The 16,773-nt window shown below is 53.1% G+C and overlaps 2 protein-coding genes across 13 annotated transcripts in view; one reads left to right on the top strand and one right to left on the bottom strand.

Moving 5' to 3' along the window:
* Nucleotides 1-11,626, bottom strand: part of ZBTB1 (zinc finger and BTB domain containing 1) — a 29,571-nt gene extending 17,945 nt beyond the window's left edge. Inside the window, exon 1 of one of the 7 annotated variants that reach the window (XM_070065046.1) lies at nt 10,698-10,941. The gene's annotated coding sequence lies outside the window, so the exon portion shown is untranslated. The other 6 variants (XM_070065045.1, XM_070065044.1, XM_051826094.2 and 3 more) reach the window with 6 other exon arrangements.
* Nucleotides 10,383-16,773, top strand: part of ZBTB25 (zinc finger and BTB domain containing 25) — a 28,929-nt gene continuing 22,538 nt past the window's right edge. The window contains exons 1-2 of one of the 6 annotated variants that reach the window (XM_051826103.2): nt 11,687-11,874; nt 14,830-14,917. The gene's annotated coding sequence lies outside the window, so the exon portion shown is untranslated. Of the gene's footprint in view, nt 10,476-11,686; nt 11,875-11,899; nt 12,384-14,829; nt 14,918-16,773 lie in introns of those variants that run through there. The other 5 variants (XM_051826102.2, XM_070065047.1, XM_051826101.2 and 2 more) reach the window with 5 other exon arrangements.

Raw genomic sequence — 16,773 nt, forward strand, 5'->3', positions numbered from 1 at the left:
GGCCTTCTGCACAGCACACTCAACAAGGACTGGGCTTGGATCCTTAACATAAGGTCTGCTGGCCAGGGGACATCGCGCAAGTGACAGTCCCCTTCTGAACTCTGCATCTGTAATGTGGTTTTACCTCTAAGTGTCCAGCTAGTCTCAGTCAATACACACGTTCCCTAAGGGATACTGGAAGCTATTCCAGTAAATTTCTCCCTGCTGTAGTTAGGTTTCAGAAATACTCTTCCTCCATTGCTAAACCTCTTAAATTGGAAATAACAGCTTTGCTGGAACTTTCTTTTGCTCCAGCCTCAGTCAAATGGTAACTTAAAGGTCTATAAATATAAAGCATTTAAAGTGAAGAAACAACTAGAAGGACTTTTGAGGTGACTCCTCCTGTGGGGGAGAGGATCCTCCTCTAACTGTGTCTAGATTCGCTTCATCAATGAATCACACTCCCAGTTCAGCACCCCAGTCTCTGGACTACCAGGAACTCCCTCTGGATCTCAGGGGAGATTTAGATATATACACTCATTTTTTTGTTCCTAGTTCTTACATGAGTGAAAATTTGAGGATTATAGACTTATAAAAATTTTATGTATCTATCTGAAAGGCAGAGTGACAGAAAGAGAGGTCTTCCATCCTCTGGTTCACTCCCCAAATGGCTGCAACACCCAGAGCTGTGCCAGTTTGAAGCCAGGAGCCAGGAGCTTCTTCTGGGTCGATACAGGGGCTCAAGTACTTGAGCCATCTTCCACTGCTTTCCCAGGCACATTAGCAGGGAGCTGGATCAGAAGTGGAGCAGCCAGGACTTGAACTGGTGCCCATATGGGATGCCGGCATCACAGGCGCCAGTGCTGGCCCCAGACTGTCCTTTTTAAAAGCCTGAAAAGTACTGGATGCTAACAGTGTCCCTAATACTAGAAAAAGCTTTGAGGTAGAAGTGGAGAGGGATGGTGGACAACAGAGCCAACTGCAGGTAAGGGATTTAATTTGAAACCTTGGGGCTGGCATCCTGGTGCATTGGGTGAAGCTGCTACCTGCAACACTGGCATCCCGTATCAGCACTGGATGGACTTCCGGTCTCCTGGCTTCGGCCTGGCCCAGACCCAGCTGTTGAGGCCATTTGGGGAGTGAACCATGGGATGGACGAGCAATCTCCTCCCTGCCCCAAAACTCTGCCTTTTAAATAAACAAAATAAATCTTTAAAAAAAATTTTTGAAACCAAGAAATGAGAACAATTCAGTTTTATATCGAATAAACTGCAGCAAGAGTTTAGAAGAAAAGCATGAATTATAGCAGAATCACTATTTTAAAAGTCACACCAGTGATTTTAGGAGTGAAGTCTTAATGAATAAGAGAAAAACAGAAAGCAAGGAGGAAGGTATCTGTGTAAGTGTACCTGGCGAGGAATACGTGCCACTTGGCTAGAAATGCATTGGAAGGAAAGGTTGATGCATTTCTTTGTAGATGGAGGTTTATGAAGGTAGGATAAATGACAACTATAACACAATAATTCAAGTAGTTAACGTTTGCTTAGCCTAACTATCGCCAGGTTCCAGGTTCCATTCTAGGTGGATGTATAGGGAGACATATACACTAGGTGTGCTTGTGCTACATAACACACCTCCCTAACAAACCCCACAAAGGAGGTACTATAATAAGATTCATTTTCCAGACTAAACACAGGTCTACAGTGTTCTAGGTGGGTGCTTCAAAGTTCATGGAGGGGCAGGCATTTCGCCTGGTCTGAAATGCCCACATCCCACATCCCAGGGCCCGGGTGTGATTCCCAGCTCCAGCCTCCTGCCAATGCAAACCCTGGGAGGCAGCCGAGGGCTCGGGGACTGGGTTCCTGCTGTCCCATGGGAAGCCTAGTCTGTGTTCCCAGCTCCTGGCTCCAGCCCCGGCCTGGCCCCAGATGTTGCATGCTTCTGGGGAGTAAACTAGTAGATAGGAGCTCTTTTCTGTCTCTCAAAAAATAATTTAAAAACTTTTTTAAGTTCACGGAAAAATGTAATTAAAAGTTAATTTCAGTGCAAAACACTTTGAAATCTATGCATAGTTTTTTAATAATATGTACTTCCTTCAAACTTACTGAAGACCCCTCATATACACTTCCTAAGGCTATAAAGAGAGGAATTCTAGAGATTAGAACACAAACAGCATGACCCTGGAGCCCAAATTCATGGCTTGAAGATTTTGTCACCTATAACAATGTCACACTGGCAAAATTCTTTCTTAGTATACTAATTTCCAGGGCACACAGTCCAACCTCTAAATGGATTAAATTATTCCATTTTCTCTTTAAAAGGCCCAGGCTTAATCAGTTGTAGAAGTTCCTAAAGACAAAAGTTTTATTTGAAGGCACTTAAATGATGGGCATGCTCAGGGCTAGCAAATTTTATTCACTATTTTTAAAAAAAAGGCATTCTGGCTTGTTACTGGACTCAATACAGTACCTGGTATAGGACATTCTGAAATGATACCTGGGGTACGTGCCAAAGCTGTGTTTTTATTTGGAACCTGCAGCACACATTCCCATAGGAACAATGCCATGAATGGCTCAGGGTCATGTTCACACCCCAGCGTCTCCTAAAACCATAATGTAGCTGTATGTCAGCCGAACAATGCTGCAGTATGCCTTGTATCAGCAGCACTGTCCAGCAGCGCCTACTCCACTGAGCCCTCAAGGCTGAATGGCCTTTGTGCTCCTTGTGCCTAGCACATTCTTCCCACAGAGCTGGCACTTAATACATGCTTGGTAAACGAAAGAATTTAAAAAACAGCCCAGGAAGCAGTCTCTGCTCTCTCGGAATACCAGCTCTACCGCTTCTTTGGTCACAAGGAAAGGTCTGTACCTAGAAAGGCCTATGATTTTCATCCACAGAAATTAGGATTATCATAATCCTTATAGGATTCTTGTATAAATTAGAGATGACAAGTGTTTGCCTTTTTAATCCGTGCACAGTATAATTTTTAAGAGGATTAATGCCATCATTGCCAACAGTGTTGATAGAATTTTCACGAAATGACCAAGTTCAACCCATTGCTTTATGGAGGAGGAGGCACACTGAGGCACGCGGTCTGCAGGGATAAAACCTTGGTCTCAATCCTGGTCGAGGGCTCTTCCCATCATTCTAACTGCAGCCCCCACGTATGCCTGTTTTCTCCTCTGCACCAATTATGTTTTGCTGAAATACAGGAGCTGTTCAAATCTGCAAGGGTTGCCTGCACTTAGACAAAAAGCCCTCAAACTGCTAATGCTTTCGGAAACTGCAGCTGGTTGGTATTTTTCTGCACCTTTGCTTGTCAAGCCAACAAGCTGTCACTTCTAAAAGGTGTGTTCAGCTCCTGGCTGCCCGCCGCTTCAGTGAAACTCAATGTTCATAATTTAGCTTCCAGTGAGGACCTGGGGAAGGGTTCCATGAGTTATAGTTCCAACTCCTGAGCTTTGCTGATCCACAATCAGACTGCTTTCTTCATTTGCTTCATGCCAAGGCACAGGACAGCTGCGATGGCCAATCAAGTAACTTATGAGTGAGTGAGGTGTTCTGTAGTTCAGCTGCATTATGGGTTTAAGAGTTGAATTTGTCCACCCAGAAAGCAAGGAGGGACACAGTGGTTTCTGGAATATTCCTCCCTGGCTTCAGGAGTGAAGAAGAAATGTGGTATCTACAATTTAATCCAGGCAGTCTTAAAATTTTTCATCCCTCTCAAGAGGCAGCGTAGCATCTTCCCGCCACCAGAGGGCACAGTCGAAACAGAAGGCTCCGGCAAGCCACAGGCAGCTTCATCAGGAAGGCAGGCCACAGGCAGCTTCATCAGGAAGTCCCTTTCTGCACGTGGCATTCACAGCGAGTTCCTCTTGCAGAACTTCTACCTACCTCGAGTACTCACTCTGCAGACTCAGGCTTTGTGTGGCCCGCCTCACCCTGCCCGTCTCCTGTCTCAGCAGCCACCCTCAGTAGTCCCAGGCTGCTTGAGAGTCACCTTGAGCAGAATTCTCCCTCACAATGGACTTCCAAGTCTCGCCCATTTCCCCACTCGGTAATTCTCAAATCTGTCTGTCCCATCTCCACCTCGCTGGTCCTCTATTGTAACAGAGGTGCCGAGGACCTGAGGTGCTACCACGGGCCCCTTGCTGGTCTCCCAAATCCATCCTTGCTCTCAGACGATCCGTGAAGAACAAAACCAGGCCGCGCCATTCTGCTGTGGTTCCCCTGGCGCACCTTCAGACTCAAGTGTGAGCTCTTCCTGGTGAGGCACACCAGGCCCTCCCTGCCCACCACCTGCTCTGTGCTGGGCTGCTTCCTGCTTTAACCTCATGTTCTACCAGCATGAAACTGCCTGCCACCCCACAGACACTTCACACATTTCTTAGCGCCAGTCTTACTCATGCTGACTGGGTCTTCTCTCTGAACCTCCCACGTATCATTTAAGAAATTAGTTTATCACCTCCTCCTGAAAGCTTTCTTTAACACCTTCCTCTTAGGTCTTGGTATTACTTTGTCCTTACCACACTTGACTTTAGGTACCACAACAGCAACACGAAGTAGGCATTCAAGCACAGGCTAACCTGACTCTCTCGGTTCCGGTCCTGGCCCTGCCACTTACTAGGTACATGTGACTTAGAGTAGGCCTCTTCAATTCCTGCATCTCAGACGGGTGGGAAATCCTTCCTGGTTGTAGCGATTGCGCGGCAGTGTCCTGTGACTGACCAGGTGCTAAGAACTGGCTACGGGGGCCAGCATCGTGGTGCAGCCAGTTATGCTGCCGACTTCGACACCACCATCCCACACCTGAGCAACTGTTCCAGTCTGGGCTGCTGCACTTCCGACCCAGCTCCTAGCTAATGCACCTGGGAAAGCAGCAGAAGGTGCCCCAAGTACCTCAGTCCCTGCCACCCAAGTGCAGTTGGAGACCCAAACGGAGTTCCCGGCTCCTGGCTTTGGCCTGTCCCAGAGCCCTGGCCTCTGTGGTCATTCGGGGAGTGAACCAGTGGATGGAAGCTTTCTCTCCTCTCTGTAACTCTGCCTTTCAAATAAATCAATGAAATCTCAAAACACACACACACACACACAGACAAAGGAATGAAAGACGTTGGCTATTACAGTGACCTGTGTGGTAGTCTCCCCCACCAGGATGTGAGCCACCTGAAGGCACGGATTTTGGCTGCTGGTTTCTGGAACATGCTAGGTATTCAGTAAGTGCTCCTGAAGGAATAACAGGAGGCAGCTCCACGACGACAGGAGAGATGACCCAATTCCCTTCTCTCCGGAGCTCCTACACATTTTTAAAACACTATACCGTTTCCAACTCTGGGGCTTCAATTATTTTGTTTACTTCTAACCCAAATCCTGAAAACATCACGCCTCTGATTATAATTCAGTAAAATTAAACCAATAGAGTATCATAAAAAGTGTTCCTTCTAAGAAGCGTAATACAACTTCATTTTTAAGCCTTACGTCTATTTAAGATTTAAGATTCCTTGGCTGGTGCTGTGGCTCACTAGGCTAATCCTCCGCCTGTGGCGCCGGCACCCTGGGTTCTAGTCCCGGTTGGGGTGCCAGTTCTGTCCCGGTTGCTCCTCTTCCAGTCCAGCTCTCTGCTGTGGCCCGGGAAGGCAGTGGAGGATGGCCCAGGTGCTTGGGCCCTGCATCGGCATGGGAAACCAGGAGAAGCACCTCGCTCCTGGCTTCGGATCAGCTCTGCTCCAGGCTTTGTGGCCATTTGGGGAGTGAACCAGCGGATGGACAATCTCTCTGCGCCTCTCAAATAAATAAATAAATATCTTAAAAAAAAAAAAAAGATTCCCTTTAATCCCAAATCACCTAGCACACACAAAAAAAGCCTTTCTGATTTCACACATGGTATTATTTCCTTTGCTTAGCATCTATAGGCTCCAACTACAGAGTGACAAATAATGTCTCAAACTGGGAGGCTGCACGTATCACCACACTCAAGGTATTAAGTATTTGGCATCCCTGCCTTATTCTAAGCTCAGAGCTTGTCTTATTAAGGCAATCCTTGGGCTTCCATTTATCTATCTATCTATCTATCTATCTATCTATTTATTTAAAGTGTAGAGTTACAAAGAGATATCTCCCATCCTCTGGTTCACTCCCCAAAAGGCTGCAATGGCCAGAACTTCTTCAAGGTCTCCCACAGATACAGGGGCCCAAGGACTTGGGCCATCTTCTACTGCTTTTCCAGGAGCATTAGGGAGCTGGACTGGAAGTGGAGCAGCAACTGGGACTCGAACTGGTGCCCATATAGGATGCCAGCAGGCAGGAGACAGTTTTACTCACTATGCCCAACTCCAGGGCTCCTAATAGTTGCCTGACATATAGTTGGTTTTTAATGAATCTTTGAATGAATGAATGAAGTAACTTTTATTTTGCTTATTAATTTTTTGCTTATTTCAATCCCAGCAACTTTTATATAGTGGTTGAAAATGCACAAAGTAGGGGCCAGTGCTGTGGCACAGTGGGTAAAGCCGCCACCTGCAGTGCCGGCATCACATATGGACACCGGTTCGAGTCTCAGCTGCTCCACTTCCCATCCAGCTCTCTGCTATGGCTTGGGAAGGCAGTAAAAGATGGCCTAAGGCCTTGGACCCCTGCACCCATGTGGGAGATCCTGAAGAAGCTCCTGGCTTTGGATCAGCACAGCTCCGGCCGTTGCAGCCAATTGGAGACTGAACCAGCGGGTGAAAGACCTTTCTCTCTCTCTGGCCTCTCCTTCTCTCTCTGTGTAACTCTAACTTTCAAGCAAATAAAAAAAGAAAAGAAAACGTACAGAGTATTTCCCCATACATTATACAGCCCACTCAAACCACTGTGAGATGGGTATTACCCTCATTTTACGATAAAAGGAACAGGCTCAGGCTCACTGGTTAGTTCAGCCCAAACTGCTCATCTTGTGAGCAGCAGCCACAACTCAAGCCTCTGACTCCTGATTCATAGCGCTAAGTTTCAGTGTTGTAAAGCAGACAGTTCTCTTTCTGGGCATGACTAGTAACTGAAGTGCCCCCTCTGGACTATTTTAAGCCTTCCAGGGCCACCTTTTTTTTTTTTTTTTCCATGAATCTAGATGCTGGCGTCATTCTCTTATCGTCCTGTCTCGCAGGCACAATGTCTGGCCACTTCCCCATCTCTGCTTTCATTTGCTGACTTTCACTGGCCACCAGAGCACGCCTTCCCTGAAGTCCCGATTTAGGGACTGGTGTTGTGGTGCAGCAGGTTAAGCTTCGCGTGAGACGTCAGCATCTCACATGGGTGCTTGTTGGGACCCCGCTGCTCCACTTCCGATCCAGCTCCCTGCTAATGCGTCTGGAAAGGCAGCGGTGGATGGCCCTAGTGCTTAGGCCCCTGCCACCTACGTGAGAGAAGAGGTTCCGGGGTCCTGGCTTCGAATCCGCCCAGCTCCAGCCATTGTGGCCATATGGGGAGTGAACTAGCAGATGGAAACTCTCTCTGTCTCCCCCTCTCTCTGTAATTCTGCCTTTCAAATAAATTTTAAAAAATAATTTTTTTGGGCCAGCGCCGTGGCTCACTAGGCTAATCCTCCACCTAGCGGTGCCAGCACACCAGGTTCTAGTCCCGGTCGGGGCGCCGGATTCTGTCCTGGTTGCCCCTCTTCCAGGCCAGCTCTCTGCTGTGGCCTGGGAGTGCAGTGGAGGATGGCCCAAGTGCTTGGGCCCTGCACCCCATGGGAGACCAGGAGAAGCACCTGGTTCCTGACTCGGATCAGCGTGGTGCGCCAGCCACAGCGTGCCGGCCGTGGCGGCCATTGGAGGGTGAACCAACGGCAAAAGGAAGACCTTTCTCTCTATCTCTCTCTCTCTCACTGTCCACTCTGCCTGTCAAAAAAAAATTTTTTTTTAAAGTAGAGATGGAGCACTTCACTCACATAGACAACTAACAGGAACTCTGGTTGCTAATTGAATTCTTTAATTTTCAAGTTTTGTTTTCCAAACAATTTTAATTTGAAAACATTAAAAAACTACCCGCCCAATACCCTCAGACAATCAAGGTTGTGACTATTTTGAGGCTTAGGTTTTTGATCACCAAGGTCTCCACAGTTCACCCTTTCTGAATACACTAAACGAAGGAGTAAGTGATTCTGTACTTTGACTAAGGTCTTTTGAGTTAATAAATGACTATGCATTTAGAAGCCAAAATCGAAGTATACTCAGAAATCTACCTTAAATGTATGCCAAGATGCCAATGATGAGTGGCATTCAGGAAGTCCCTTTCGCCCCTCCTCAACATCAGTCCTTGCCTTGCCACATCTGGGACAGCACAGCCACTGACCCACCCCCACCCCCCCCTTGTTTCTTCTAACGTCCTGTCCATGAAGTTCAGCATGCAATCTCTGGTCACAGAGCAGCACTGGGTAACTTGGCAGTGGCCTTCACGGCCAGTATAACCAGGACTTCCTTCCGAACTGTAATATTACAGCACTCTCTACACATGGGAGGGTTTGGCTCTGTCTGAATGAGTCTAGTGGGTGTACATCCATCGGAGGCTGGACTTCAACATTAACTAGCCCACCAGACTACCGTAAGTTCTCTACCAGGGCGCACCTAAAATAGTACCTGTTATATTTAAATTCTCCTGTTACTTCATCACAGAATTTCAGATCAGCCCAATGTAAAACACCCCCTTTTCCCCTTCCCTGGTAATTCTTGCCCTCAGCGAACAGAGAACACGAGCCCTGAACCACAACACACCAGCCCTGGGCAGGCCTTAGGCACACACAGCAACACGGCTGTGAGCAAACTCTGCCTTCTCTCAAGTTCAACAAGGAATTCACTGTTCGCAGTGATTATCCCAGAGGGAGTGGGAGTCAAAAGGACTTTCATTTTTATATGTAATGTACTTCAGTATAGGTTGAATCTTTACAAAGTGCCTGAAGTTTATAAGATATCTCCGTTTTAAGAAAAAGGACATAACTTTTAATTGTTTCCCAAAGCATACAATAATGCAATTTCACTATAAGAGCGACCAGCACAAGATGAAAAGTACCAGGAGGAAACTTCTATAAAGACCAAAGTGACCAAACATTTCTCAAATAAACCTCCTGGTGTGTGTGTGGGGGGGGGGGGGGGGGCAACATATTGTAGCTAAAAATTAAAAATCTACGGAAATTCCCCCGCATTTATATCCCGAATGATTTCCTCCCCTTTGGGCCAGGTTAACAGCAAAGGCTTAGCCGGCCAGGGAAGCACAGGCCTGCACGCAGGTGCTCCTCCACCCCTGCACAGCAGAAAGGGAAATGGTTTTGTGAACGCGCACAGAGACTCTTAAAAAAACAGGCCGGGGGGGGGGGGCGCGTCTTCTCCAGAGCCTGGCAGAAGGGGAGACGCAGGAAACCCTGCAGAAACCGAACAGCGTTCAAGCGCAATCAGAACACAAGGTCACGAGTAAGTGGCTGTGCTGCGCTCACGCCCGCTGCGCTCCCAGTCCCGTCTCTCTTGACAGTGCAGGCCATCCTGCTCCGTTCTCCGACAGCAATGACAACGTGGCCCCAGCTCCTGCTGCAGGCTGCGCTGCCCGCGCGCCCCCGGCCACGCGTCTTTCTCGGGACGAAGCCTCCCGCTAGCTCCCAAAGGCATTCACGCTGTCAAGACCCGGCCAAGGGCCTCAAAGGACAAGCTTGAAGCTCTGAGCACGTGACAGCCAGCCTCACCTTTTCCTGTCTCAATTCTCATTTTCTCCCGACCAGACCCATTTGCAATGACACAACTTTAGAGAATCAACGGAAGATGCTTTTCTCCGCTTCTCCCTCCCTCTCTGCCTTTCAAATCAATAAAATGAACCTTAAAAAAAAAGTTTCATAGACTTGAGTTCTCCCGTTTCAAAGACGACCGCGATCGCGTTTGAAGTTGGTCCCCAGCACCGCCATCCCTCACCCAATCCGCTTCAAAGCGCCAGAAGCTGCCGGAGTCCAAGTTACCTCGGAGAGCTCGCTCGGACCGCTCCTCGGGCGTGAGCGTCCCGGGGGGGACTGCTCCAGTGCGGAGCCTGCCACGCGGGAAGCCCCCTCGGCGACCCCGGCCCGCTCCGGCGCCCACGAGCCATCGCCGCCTCTGCCCCGCAGGCTGCCCGCCCGCGAACGGGCGGCCGGGGTCGGAGCCGTGCCTGCGCGCACCGCGCCCGGGCCCCGCACAACTTCGCGGCGAGCGCCCACCGCGGGAGCGCTCCGGGCACACAACCCCAGACCTACCCACTTCTACGGAACAAGCAGCATGTGTTGCCGGCGCGAGGGGGTGGGAAAAGCGCGCAGCAAGAATCCGCCGCCTCCTCCCTCGGAGCGCGCCCGAGTCGGCGGCCGCGGCCTCCGGGACGCTTCCCCTCCCACCCGCCCGGGAGCCGCAGCTGGGAGTTGAGAAGCGGGCTCCGGGCACGTCAATCACCCGCGCCCTCCCGCCTCCACCTCCCCTCCCCCCCCCTCCAAAAAACACAGGCGCAGGGGAGAGAAGGTAACTAATTTGGGAACCACGTCTCCACCGGGGGGCTTCGCCCTCCGACCCCAGAGGCGGCGCGCCCCGCAGCCCCCGCCGCAGGCCCGGCAGCCGCCCGCCGCCCGGCGTTCCTCCCCGCGCGTCCGGCTCCCCCGCACCGGCCGCCCCGCACTCCGGCCCCGGCCCCGCGCGGCCCGGGCCAAAGTTGCGCAAATAGCCCCACCGCTGGCAAATACTCACCGGCCGCAGCGGGAACCGGGGCTGCGGAGGTTTTAGGGAGTTTAAGGCAGATCGGCCGCGGGGAAAGGCGGGCGGAGGCCGCGGGCCGCGGGCTGCAGTGGCGGCGACGCGCGGCGCTCGGGCTGGCTGCGCGGAGACTCCGGCGCTGCCAGGGGCTGTGCTGCAACAAAGGACTTCCGCTGCCGCACAGCCGCGCCCGCCGCACCGCACTGAGCCGGCCCCGCTTACGCGGCGACTCCGGGTCTGCCCACCAGCTCGCTGCGGCGTCCGCCAGGCCTTCCCCTCCCTCCCGCCCGCCCACCCACTCCGCCGCCGGCTGCTAGGGGCACCCGCGGTCGCCTGTTTGCTGCAACAAGTTTCTGCGTCGGGCTCCGGGGAGGCTGGCACGACCCGCACCGCGGCGCGGCCCGGCCACCCGCGCGCCCCTCTTCCCGAGGGCAGGGCTCGGGACCTCCTCCTCCTGTTTGCACAGCTGGCCGGGCCCGGGCTCCTCCCGACTCGCGAGGGCGGGATGCTGCGGCCCCCGCGCCCGTCCAGACGTCAGAGCCCGGCTCCGCAGCGCCCGGAGGCCGGGGGCGTCCCGGGGGCGCCGGTCCCCGCGCCCCGGGCTGGCCGCGCGGGGGGCCCGCGCCCGCCCCCGGCCCTGCCTGAGTCACTCCCCCGCCGTGCCCCGCCCGGGCTCCCGCGGCCAGGCCGCCCCGGCCCCGCGCCCTCACCCCTGTCGCGCGGCGGACACGCGGGCGCATCCTCCCCCACCCCGACCCCGAGCTGACGGGTGCCCGTGCTTTTGCACACCCTGGGGAAAGTCCCCGGGTCACGCGGTTGTGTGTGTGGGGGGCGGCCGTGACGCGCACACGCGGCCCCACGCTTCCGCCTACAGTCACGACCGCCGGCCGCGCCGGCGCCCGGAGCGCGGGCCGACCCCCGCCCGGCCTCTCCGGCAGGCGGGCGGGCAGGCGCGCGCGCACGTACGCACGCACGCACTCCGCGGCGCCCCTCGCGGCCCCGCGGCCGGGCGCAGGGTCACGTGGGCCCAGCGCCCGGGCGGCCGGCGCGGGAAGCCGCGCGAGAGCGGGCCGCGGCGGTGCGTGAGCTGGCGCCACCGCGTGCCTTGCGTGGCGCGGGAGCCCGCCCCTCCCGCACGGCGGAGCCGGCCCGCCGGCGCGGCGGCGTCTGGGTAAGCGACGCGGCCCTGCCCCTGCCCCTGCCCCTGCCCCTGCCCCTGCCCCTGCGGGCCGCCCCGGGGCTCAGGCCGTCCCGCCGCGAGCCAGCGGGGGCGGCCTGCGAGCCGCGCGGGTCGCGGGACGGTGCGAGGAGCCGGGGCGAGAGGGGGTGCTCGGGGTCCGTTTGAGATGCCTGCCGGGGGCCGAGCAAGGCCGGAGTCGCCCCTCGCCGCCCGCGCGGGAGGCCGGGGCCGCGGGGCTGACCTTTCCTGGGCCGTGAGGACGCTGCGGCCGCCGCCCCTCCCCCGCCCACCGCACAGGAAGCTGCCCCCACGCCGTCGCTGGTCTCGCCCTGAAGCCGGCCCAGCGCTTCTTTCTGAAGCGGGTCGGCTTCCCCCCGCCGCTTTGCCTGGCACGCGTGGCTGTCAGTAGCCGCTCAGGCGACCCACGGCCACCCGCGCCCGCGGGCGACGGCTCCCGTTTGGCCGGCTTTTTTCCGGAGCCGCGAGTCCGTTTGGCCGAGGTGGTGTTTCTCCCGCGGGATTCCCACTTCGGAGTTGAGAGGGGGCGTGTGGAAAATCCGGGTTGTCCCCGTGGTTTTGCAGACGAAGGCCCCTGCGGGATGGAGGGGCCGCTGCGCGCTGCCTGGTCCTAGACTCGGCCACGCCAGTTACCCCACTCCGCGCCGGGGTGGCGTCTGCCGGAGGATCACTGGGCTTGGGAAGTCAGCCGTGGTCCCTGCGTGCTGGCCTTGGCCTTCGCATACTGATAGCATCCGTGTCCAGGCGGGAGGTGCTTGAGAGCCTGAAGCCCCTTCCCCTACCCCCGCCCTCCCCAGATTCAGCCCGATTCGCTGCCAGAATAACGTTTGCAGTGTAGTTTAATTCCTTAGGATAAAGGCTTGGAAGCTGTCTTTTGCAATCTGGATATGTGTTCGCTTGAAAGAGTTACAGAGAGAGAGAGTGCTTCCATCCGCTGGTTCATTCCCCAAACGGCCACAACGGCCAGGCTGAAGCCAGGAGCTTCTTCCGGGTCTCTCACATGGGTGCAGGCGCCCCAGGACTCAGGCCACCTGCTGCTGCTCTCCCAGGCACATTAGCCAGGAGCTGGATGAGAAGTGGGGCAGCCGGACTCGAACCTGCACCCACAGTGGGATGCTGGTGTCGCAGGTGGCGGCTTTGCCTGTCAGCCACAACGCTGGCCCCTGTGGATGTGGATGTGTTTAAATTGAGGGTACATTAGGAGTCGGTTGTCAGGCATCACCGGGGATAGGTTAGATCTGAGGACTGGGCGTAGTCGGAATGCAGTGAAACATCAAGCTGGGGTGAGCTAGGAAGCAGGGAGGGGCCCCACGTGACCTGCCCTATCTTTTTTTGCCCAGATCTACCCGGAATGTCTGGTTTGGTGGTAGTGGAGGTGGATCCAGTTTGGCTGCTGTTCATTGAGTACCTACTATGAGCTACTGGTGATTTCTAATTCTTCCCAAAACGGAGGTGGTCCTGTGTCCGTGGTCAGACGTGTTAGCAGCGGGAAGAGACAGGCCGAGAGGGATTTACCTGGCTGCAGTGCGGCAGGCGTTAGCAGCAGAGTTTAAGACAAGATCACTTATCTCCCGAGTCCAGCCAGCACTGGCTTGCAGTGTATCTCGCTCCCACTTGAAGCCGGGAAGGGGGATGAGAGAATCGCCTGTGGCTGATTTATTGGCGCCTGTGGTTGCCCAGAGAGGCCAGGCAGGACTTTGAGCTGCCCTCTCTGCTTTAGAAAGTGCAGCTGTGCGCTTCCACCCTATCTCCTGAGGGGAATGCGAAGGAGCCAGGCTGTCTAGCAGGGGAGGAGGGGCCCAGCGCCTTGGCCAGGGCTGTGCTGGGAAGTGTTGCATAATGCCCACCCCACCACTGAACCAGAGTGATTTATTTCCTATGGGCCTGTGGGTGGTGCTCCACCAGCCTGTCCCTTTCAGTAATAATAGGGCCAGAGGAGAGTTGGGGGTTGTAGGTTGCAGCTCCCCCACCCCACCCCCCCACCCCACACACTCGTTTTAAAGAAGCAGCGCAGGTGCTTTTGTGCTGGTAAGTTATAAAGGACACCACTTCTGTGCCCCCTCTTCTGCTGATTTCTTCCAAATGGTTTGAGTCTCGTCATTGGAGAGGAGGCTAAGGAAAATGCTGGTGCAGCATATAGTTGGCAGCACAGACTGTGGAGTCAGATCTGGTTGTTTATACCTTTTGCTAGTGGTGTGTCCTAACCCTAGATATCTTTTCCTCGTCTGGAAAATGGAAACGGAAATAATCCACTCATCTGAGGCTTCCAGGGATAAGGGATGGAGGGCGCTAGGCAAGGTCTTGCGTGTGGTATTTACTGTTGTAGGCACTAGCAGCTACTGAGAGTAACCAGGGTGGTGGTACTTTCCCTGGGAAAGGAAACCGCAGTGCTGGTTGAACCTGCTTAGGGAGAGTGGGAACAGACCTTAGTTTGAGGATTATTGGTTGAATTTCTTTACACTCCTGCCTTTCCTTTGCTAGCAGGAATTTTTTTTGTTTTCCCCCTGAGCTAGGGTGGTGGGGTGTGTGGATAAGTGTGTATAGTGGTAAGGCAGTTATTTGTGAAATTTTTCTAACTTCCCCGGTTTCAAACCAGTCATGTGTGGATTCTGAAAAACTAGGCACTTTGAGAAAGGATTTCTTTCGTTTATGAGGGCAGTGTGTTCAAGGGACTGGAGTTCTGTGGCAGAGGGAGAGGGTCTTGGTTCCCTTGAGTTCAGAAGTTACAGTCACCGTTTGTGTTGTATTCTGGGTCTGGACTAACATCGTTGTCCTTTGCAGCTTTCTCCTGTCCTGTGGGTACCTTTTTTTTTTTTTTCCTGTTAGAAATACAGTCTTCATCTTTTTTTTTTTTTTTTCAGTTAACAAAAAAGCTTTCCCCTTTCTTCACCAAGTCCTGACTTATTTTATTTATTTATTTATTTTTAGGATCCACCAGCCAGCTGCACTCACCTTCATTCACGTTCTTGTTTGCCTGGTGCTGTGGGTTTATCAGGCTCCCCACAGTGTCGGTTAGGTGGGTGTTAGAGGTACAGGAGGCCTCAAACTGACGCGGCCCTGTTCCATTAACGATTCCTGGAGCCAGACTGCTCCTCCTGGCTCATCCACCACATTTTCTGTGGATTTTCACAGGCAGATGTCTGGATCAATGGTAGATTTTACCTCCAACTGTATATTCAGATTTGGAATTTCTATATCATTTTTAAGTATTAACAAAAATTTATGTTATTTAACAAAAACATATTTACTGTAAACATTTCTCCTTTTTTTCTTTAAAGATTTGTTTATTTATTTGAAAGAGTTACAAAGAGAGAGAGAGAGAGAGATCGAGATTGAGGTCTTTGATTCGCTGGTTAACTCCCCAGGTGGCCACAGTGGCCAAGGCTGGAGCAGTCAGAAGCCAGGAGCTTCATCCGGGTCTCTCACATGGGTGGCAGGGGGCCACGCACTTGGACCATCTCCTGGCTGCTTTCTCAAGCTCATTGGCGGGGAGCTGGATTAGGAGTGGAGCGGCTGGGACTCCAACCAGTACCCCTGTGGGATGCTGCTGTCCCACGTGGCAGCTTTACTCACTGCATCACAACACTGCCCCTAAAAAACTGAAAATGCGTGTTCCTCCCACCCCCACCCATGCCTAGCCCCACTAGTTTAGGAGTTCTTCCTTCCTCCCTCCTTCCCTCCTTTTCTTTCTCTCTCTCTCTCTCTCTCTCCCCCCCCTTCCTCCCTCCTTCTCTCTCTATCTCTCTTTCTTTCTTTCTTTTCATTTGAAAGACAGAGTTAGGTCTTCCATCCGCTGGTTCACTCCCCAGATGGCCACAATGGCTGGAGCTGCACCGATCTGAAGCCAGGAACCAGGAGCTTCTTCTGGCTCTCTCACATGGGTGCAGGGGCCCAAGGACTTGGGCCGTCTTCGACTGCCATCCCAGGCCATAGCAGGGAGCTGGATTGGCAGAGCAGCAGCCAGGACTCAAACCAGCACCCATATGGGATGCTGGCGCTTCAGGCCAGGGCTTTAACCCACTGCACCACAGCGCCAGCTCCCAAAGAGTACTTTGTTAATCTGGCCATTTTTTAGTTTAAGCTTACAAGTAGAAATGCAGTTGTTGACATTTGTTTATTTAATGTAATCAATATTGTTCCCACACTTTGCATGCTTCTTGTGAAATTGCTTCTTTAGTGACAGTGGTGTAAAGTTGTTCCATCTTACTGAGTCGGAGCTAGTCTAGAGTTACTGTAATCTGGAGAGTATGTAGGTTTTTGTAGTCTCTTAAATACCCATGTAACTTTACGGTGAAATAGTCTCTTGGGTTCCCTTGGTTCTTTGTTCTTCTGTGGCAGCAGTTTGTAATGGAGCCATCATGCTAGAATCATCTGGGGACGTTTTTAAATACAATACTCAGGCTCTGAGTGCAGCATTGCGTGGCAGGTGAAGCTGCGGCTTGCGATGCAGGCATCCCATATGGGCGCTGGTTTGCGTCCTGGCTGCTCCACTTCCTGTCCAGCTCCCTGCTAATGCACCTGGGAAAGCCAATGAAAGAGGGCCCAAGTGTTTGGGCCCCTGCCACCCATGTAGGAGGCCCGGATGAAGCTCCTGGCTCCTGACTTTGGCCTGGCCCAGCCCTAGCCTTAGTGGCCATCTGGAGAATGAACCAGCAGATGGAAGATTTTCTCTCGTCTCTCTCCCTCTCACTGTACCTCTGACTTTCAAATAAATAAATAATTTAAAAATAATAACGCACAGATTGGTGCCTCATTCCCATGGGTTCTGTCTGGGTTAGTCTGGGGAGGGACGCAGACATCAGCACAGCTCTCCGCAGAAGGTGTCACAGTGGAGCTGGCACCGAGAATCGCTGCTCCAGGATAAAACGATTT

The sequence above is a fragment of the Oryctolagus cuniculus genome, chromosome 20, assembly GCF_964237555.1.
Source record: "Oryctolagus cuniculus chromosome 20, mOryCun1.1, whole genome shotgun sequence".
In the NCBI taxonomy this organism is placed as follows: Eukaryota; Metazoa; Chordata; class Mammalia; order Lagomorpha; family Leporidae; genus Oryctolagus; species Oryctolagus cuniculus.